This window comes from Pteropus vampyrus, unplaced genomic scaffold (genome assembly GCF_000151845.1).
Source record: "Pteropus vampyrus isolate Shadow unplaced genomic scaffold, Pvam_2.0 Scaffold59, whole genome shotgun sequence".
NCBI classification, from domain to species: Eukaryota; Metazoa; Chordata; class Mammalia; order Chiroptera; family Pteropodidae; genus Pteropus; species Pteropus vampyrus.
The window spans coordinates 2,320,459-2,326,899 of NW_011888840.1; the positions used below are offsets into that span (position 1 = coordinate 2,320,459).

The window sequence follows — 6,441 nt, forward strand, 5'->3', positions numbered from 1 at the left end:
AGTGGAAGGTGTCGTCGAGGCGGAAGCCGCCCAAGTCGTGGTGCAGAAGGCGGAGATCGGCGGACGTGGCGCCACCGAATTCGGACCAGCGAGAGAGCGTTCCGAGTCGAAACTTCCCCTTCCGGCGGCCGCGAACGACGTTGACCAGAAGTCCCGCCGCTTAAAGGGCGAGTACCGTCTTTACCACTGGGCGGAAGCTCCGCGGCCCGGGGGCGGGGCGCTGAGGGGCGGGGCCAGGCGGGATGGCGACACGACTGGTGGAGAACAGTGGTTGCCAGGAGCAACGGCTAATAATCCAGCCAATGGCGAGACTGAACGCTCTCCACCTGTTTCACGCCGGAAAGATAATTTTGGTAGGTCCCCTTGGAGGGTGTTTAAAGGGAAAGGAGGACAATAAAGCACTTATTTCGTTATTCGTTCATTCATTCGACAAAATATTTATTGAGGGCTTACTAAATGCCAGGTAGGGTTCTAGACCCTGGCGGTGCTGCGGCAATCAGGGCGGTGCTGCGGCAATCAGGGCGGTGCTGCGGCTATCAGAGCTATGCTGGAGCTTACATTCTAATGGGGTTGACAGGTAGTAAACAACTAAATAAGATAACTTCAGAGTTATAAGAAAATTATGGAAAATAAGATGATGGGTTAGAGTGACAGGGTGGAAGTGGGGGACTGTGCGGAGAAATGGCTCTTTTAGATGAGAATGGCCAGGGAGAACTCGGAGTTGTCAACGTTAGAGCTGAGCACCCCCAGGCAAAGATCTGGGGAGTTTTCCCATGCAGAGAAAACAGCCACTCCATCTAACTTGGAATGTTGAAGGAACTGAAAGCAGAAATGATCTTGACTATTAATCCAGTTCATCAGGTAGGACTTAAATTACAGGTAGATGAGAATCAATATTGTTTTTAAAAGAATCTGTAAAAAGACACGGAGTAGAACTTTTCCTGTTGTTTTCAAATGTAGGCCCTACAGTTTAAGGTTGATTAAGCCATCCAATAATGACCATTAAAACACACCTGTAATCCACAGATAGGCTATATTAACTTGCTGCAGAAAGGGAGACTGCACACCAGAGAAACCTGCACCATCTCACCAAAGAGAAAAGGGTCATTACTGGGTTATGAGGAACGATGGAGTTTGGTTAAAATTTAAATTTGCTATAACCGGCTCAAAGCAAAGCATGACTGTTTGTAAAAAGACTAACATCAAGCAAAGATACCAGGCTAAATTCTAGGGGAAAAATGAGGTGGGGGCGAGGGGGAGAGATGCTCTCATTAATTATTGATGAGAATATACATTAGTACAGCCTTTTCAGTAAGCATCTTGGCAATATTTAAATGTATTTCTAGGAATTGAAACTTTAGAAAGACTCCAACTTTTTAAAAAATGTGCAAAGATAGTCATTGCTGCATTTTTAGAAATAAAAGATTGGAAACAGCTGAATATCTATCAATAAGAAACTGGTTATAAGCTATGGTTTATCCACGTAATTGAATACTAAGCAAACTTTATTAGAAGAAAAATAACTTTATGTACCCCAAAATGGAATGATCTCATAATATCGAGCATTAGGAGTAGAATAATTACTGATCTTGGAAGCTAAGCAGGGTCGGGCCTGGTTAGTACTTGGATGGGAGACCACCTAGGAAGACCAGGTGCTGTAGGCATAAAAAAAATTAAGAGTAGAATAGTTATAGTACACTGTGCATACTATGCTATTACACCGTTGTATTGCACAGAAGGCACACACACAAATATACACACAGTATTTGCTTGAAGCAGTGGTTACTCTGGGAATGGAAACTCAGGCTGGGAGACAAGAGTGGGCTGGAGACATTTTATTGCATGTCTTTTTAAAGTTTGTCCCAACCATATGTACTATGAGTTTAAAAATTAATTTTAAATATATATAGAAAGGAAATTTGTTCAGAAAGGAACGGGTTTAATGTCAAAAACTTTAGAAAGATTAAGTAGAAAAGATGACCTTAACTATGTCTTTCCTGCTATAATTGATATATGTTTCCTATTGTTTCTCTAAAAAAAAAAAAAAAAGACTTTAAAAAATTGAAGAAGACCAACACTTAAGGGCACAATATTACCTAGCACTGAGCTTGGCACTGTGCTGCTGAGTGACGCTGACGGACAGGGAGCCAATGACTCAAATATCATTCTGTCACAACAGTCATATAGCAACACCATCCTAGTGGGATGCCTACCACATAAGTGGCATCTTTCTTCAAGAAAGCCAAAGCACATTGCAAAGGTGTAATTAATCCTTGTGTTTCATTAGCATCATCTTGCAAATGAAGAAGCTATGGCAAGAATAATAATTTATCTCTTTCAAGCTTGACAGAACCAGTCAGTCATAAGCCTGGGAAATTTTTTAAATTTTGGCACACTGGGATGGGGGACAAGAAGATTACTAAACAGCATATAAAGCATTTCCCATTTGTTATGTGTGTGTGTGTGTGTGTGTGTGTGTCTGTGTCTGTGTGTGTGTGTGTGTGTGTGTGTACTAAATAAAGTCAGCCTTCTACACCCTGCAAAGGAATTAGTCTGAGTTTCAGTCCTGCCTTTGTCCTTTGCTGATTGTGTGACCATAGGCAAGTCACTCACTTCTTAGTTGGCTCATCCCAGTGGGAAAATAGTATTACCTGCCGCCTACATCAAGGTTTTTTGTTGTTTGCTTGTTTGAATTAAGAGCCCGCTGTTTACCAAGCTCTGTGCTTGTGCTTTTCATGCATCATCTCATTTAACATTCATACTAACAACCCCATTGATAGGTCCTATTTTTATGGAAACTGAGAAACAGCAATTAACCAACTTATCCAAGGTCATGTCAGTGGTGATTCAAATCCAGGTTTATCTGACTTGAGTCCATCTTTGAACTACCCTGCTGCACCTCTGTGACAAATGTAAAGGTTCTCTAAAAACACGAAAGCATCTCATAAGGACTAGTTTTATTCTAGTAACCAACACAAAGGACCAGCACATGGGAGGCACTCAGTGTCTCATGAATGAGGAAACCAGGCTGGCCTGGCCAGAGTTTGTATAGGAAGTTATTTGGAAGAAAATAATCTGTTTAATATCAAACTTCTCTGAACTAACAATTCTTTAATCCAAAATCATCAAAATAAGAATAATCCAAGCAATAATTATTGCTATTCACAATTTATATTCATCAACTCATAGTTTATATGCATAATTAGAACAACTGTGAATGATATTCATTCAAGGTGTGCCTGGAGGAAGTCCTGCAAGGATCTGAAATGCCTTCCTTCTAAATCAAAGGAAAACTGTTCAGGCTAATGTCAGTGTTAAAATGTTGTATTTAAGTGCAGAATTCTTATCAGCAGGACTTGGACCCAAGTCATCACTCATGGTGTAGACATCCCACTGGAATTAAGGCACAGGCAAAACTCCCTGAGCCATTGCCAAGACATGAGGCCTGTTCCCATCACCATCAGGAAACAGCTTATCACCAGTTTATTATAAGGGATACAATTCAGGAAGAGCCAAATGGGAGAGATGTACAGGGCAAGGTAGGAGAGATCCATAAAGCAAGGTTTACTACCATCTCTAATCTGATTGATAAAAATGAAGAATGCAGTTGTCTCCTCTGAAACATCATCACACGTCTAAGTTGATGAAAGTGAGTAAGAAGCAGTGCAGGGCTGGAGCTGGCTCATTTTAGCTCATGAGAGCCAATTGTTAGGTTTTCAGAAATTTTGTGACTCAATTATTAAACACAGCCAATATGAAAAATTACATTATATAAACTTAGATTCAAATAGATTATCTTTTAAAGGGTAGCAAGAACTCAAAACAGAACACTTCTTAATTACGGTACTATATTTTATATTATCTATGCTCTCGAGGTTATTTACGTCTATCGTATCTGTGTGGTGAGCATACTATACAATAGTGTACCACAGCGCCTCTCCTTACAACTCTGCACTCAATGACATCACATCGGTAGCTTGAAATTGGCTTCCAGAGCACTACTTCACTAACAAAAATACACTCTTCTAAGATTGTAGGTGAAGTAGACAATCCATTGTGCATACACAATCTTATCTTTCTCTTGCCTCATGTGGAAAGTTGCTTGCAGTATTTTTCAAAGCCATCTATATCATGGAAACGACAAAATTATTGGGGAAAGGGAAAGCAAAAGAAGGATGAATAAGCAGAGGACAGAGGATTTTTAGAGCAGTGAAAACACCCTGTGTGATACTATAATGGTGAATACGTGTCAATATACATTTGTCCAAATCCATAAGATGTACAACACCGAGAGTGACTCAGTGAATCCTGATGGAAACTGTGGACTTTGGGTCATTATAACATGTCAATGTAGGTTCATCAGTTATTACAGAGGCATCACTCTGGTGGGGGTGTTGATAATGGGGGAGGCTGTGCATGCTGGGGAACAGAAGGTAGGTGGAAAATCTTTGTACCTTCCTCTTAATTTTTCTGTGAACCTAAAACCACTCTTAAAAAATAGTCTTCTTAAAAAGCGCTCGAGAAAGATGATTTTCACTGCTGGGTAAGAAATTGGGAGGGCCTGGAGAGCCCACTGAGATGCGACGAAGCTTGGGAGAGAAGGGGTCTGTGAGGTACTGGTTTCCTACCAGTCAGTCATTCTCACTCAGCACTGTGGCCTCTCTCCACACACTGCCCAGAGTGGGCACTGGAAGACAGATGCCATGCTGCCCTAGAATACTTTAATGGACTCTAAATGCTTAGCTCAATCAGCTTGTCTTCCTCCCTTACAGCGATTAGAAGCATAAACCCATGGTTTACCAGCATCCTGTCATGCTTGATTGAGAGCCTGCCTTCTCAGCCCACATATGTTATTAGGAGCCTGTGATCAAGGCTAATTATTCAGTCCTGTGGGAGATAGTCCCAGCATCTCACTCCACAGTCTCTGCCCAGGAAGGCCTTTCGAATAAACCACTATCTGTATAGCATAATTTTGAAGGTTTAAGCTTCCCAGTCAAAGCTTCCTGAGCTAGCTTATACTGGTGCCTACAATAGCACATTTAGATATTAATTTCTCTGCTATAAGGTTTACAAATAATTTTTAAAAACCAACTGCCCAAAGTAAGGAAATTATAAAATTATATTAACATACATATATATAATGCAGTTGTGGCTAAGTCAGAGGAGGCTCTATCTAGGCTGTCTTGGCTTCTTAGGACAGCTTTGTACATGATAGAGGCCGGGAATTCCACACCATCCTCCTCTCCCGGCCACGTGGAAGGGCTATAAAGACAAAACTTGCAGCCACTGCTCATTCTGCCATGAAATAAGGAGCTTCTCCTTCCTCTAGTCTGGAGGAGGCCTTTTAGAAATCCTAGTCTGTGTCAGCAGTTTCTCATTGGATGTGGGAATGATCTTGCTGCCTGTCAAGTTCAACATCGCATTTTCCCCTCTCCTTTGATACTGTACCATCTCAGCCGTAGGTGCCAAATCCTTTTGATTATACATGAAACACTACCCTTAGTTGCCTTCACGTATGTTTTATGAGAACATCTAGGTGTGAATATTTATTGAAGCCCTTTGGAGCACATCTCTTTGATTTTTCTTTCTCTGTTCTGACTCACATTAAAAGGGTTGGGGGAGGTGCACAATGTCACAGTTTACTTGCAATGGTTTCTGCCTCCTAACCCCCTCCTTACAAGGCCAAACAGCTAAGTCCTCCAGGAAGTGGAAAACATTGCCTGGGTTTGCATCACTTAGCAGCATGAAACACACCTCTGTTTTCCTGATGAAACGGAGCTCTTTCCTTTGCAATGTCAGCTTTCCTACACCGTATGTCAACACACCCTGTTCATCTAACCGTTCTCTGTTTGGACTCCTTCCACAGTGACTGACTTGGTCAACCCTTTATTACTTTTCTCTCTCAAGTGGAACAATAGCTCCCACCCTCTTTCTGCCTCAAGCCTCAAATTTGTTTAAGTGATCTTTCCACTGCAGTCAGAGGGAGCGTCTAGAAACCACCAGTTTCCCTGAAATCTTTTAGAATAAGATATAAACTCCTTAGAATGACAGGCCGGGTCTTTTATAGTTTGACTTTTACATGTGTCTTACTCTGATTCTCCTGCCAGTCACCCATACAGTAATTATGATTATTATTATTTATTATTATTACTACTGAGTTTTTCTAGGTGCTAAGCACTTTACATGCATAACGACTCCTTGTGCATCCTGAGCTTTAACTGCGTTGAGTACCACTAGTTTCTAGAAGTTTCCATATTGTTTCACAACCCCCCCCACCCCCGCCTTCCCGTAGATACTGTTTCCGTCCTAACTTCTCCTCTGCCTTGTAACCCTTGTTCATCCTTCCAGACTCAGCTCATGTATCACCATCTCCAGAAGCCTTCCCTGACCTTTTTTTCTTCCGATTCTAACTGAAAAATAAAAGGCAATGTTTTAGCTCAA

At 41.5% G+C, this 6,441-nt stretch overlaps 1 long non-coding RNA gene across 1 annotated transcript in view; it reads left to right on the forward strand.

Annotated features, from left to right (window-relative positions):
- LOC111740184 overlaps positions 1–421 on the forward strand; it is an 885-nt gene extending 464 nt beyond the window's left edge. The window contains exon 2 of the long non-coding RNA XR_002780479.1: positions 9–421. This is a non-coding gene — a long non-coding RNA (uncharacterized LOC111740184). The remainder of the gene's footprint in view (positions 1–8) is intronic.
- Positions 422–6,441: the final 6,020 nt, after the last annotated feature.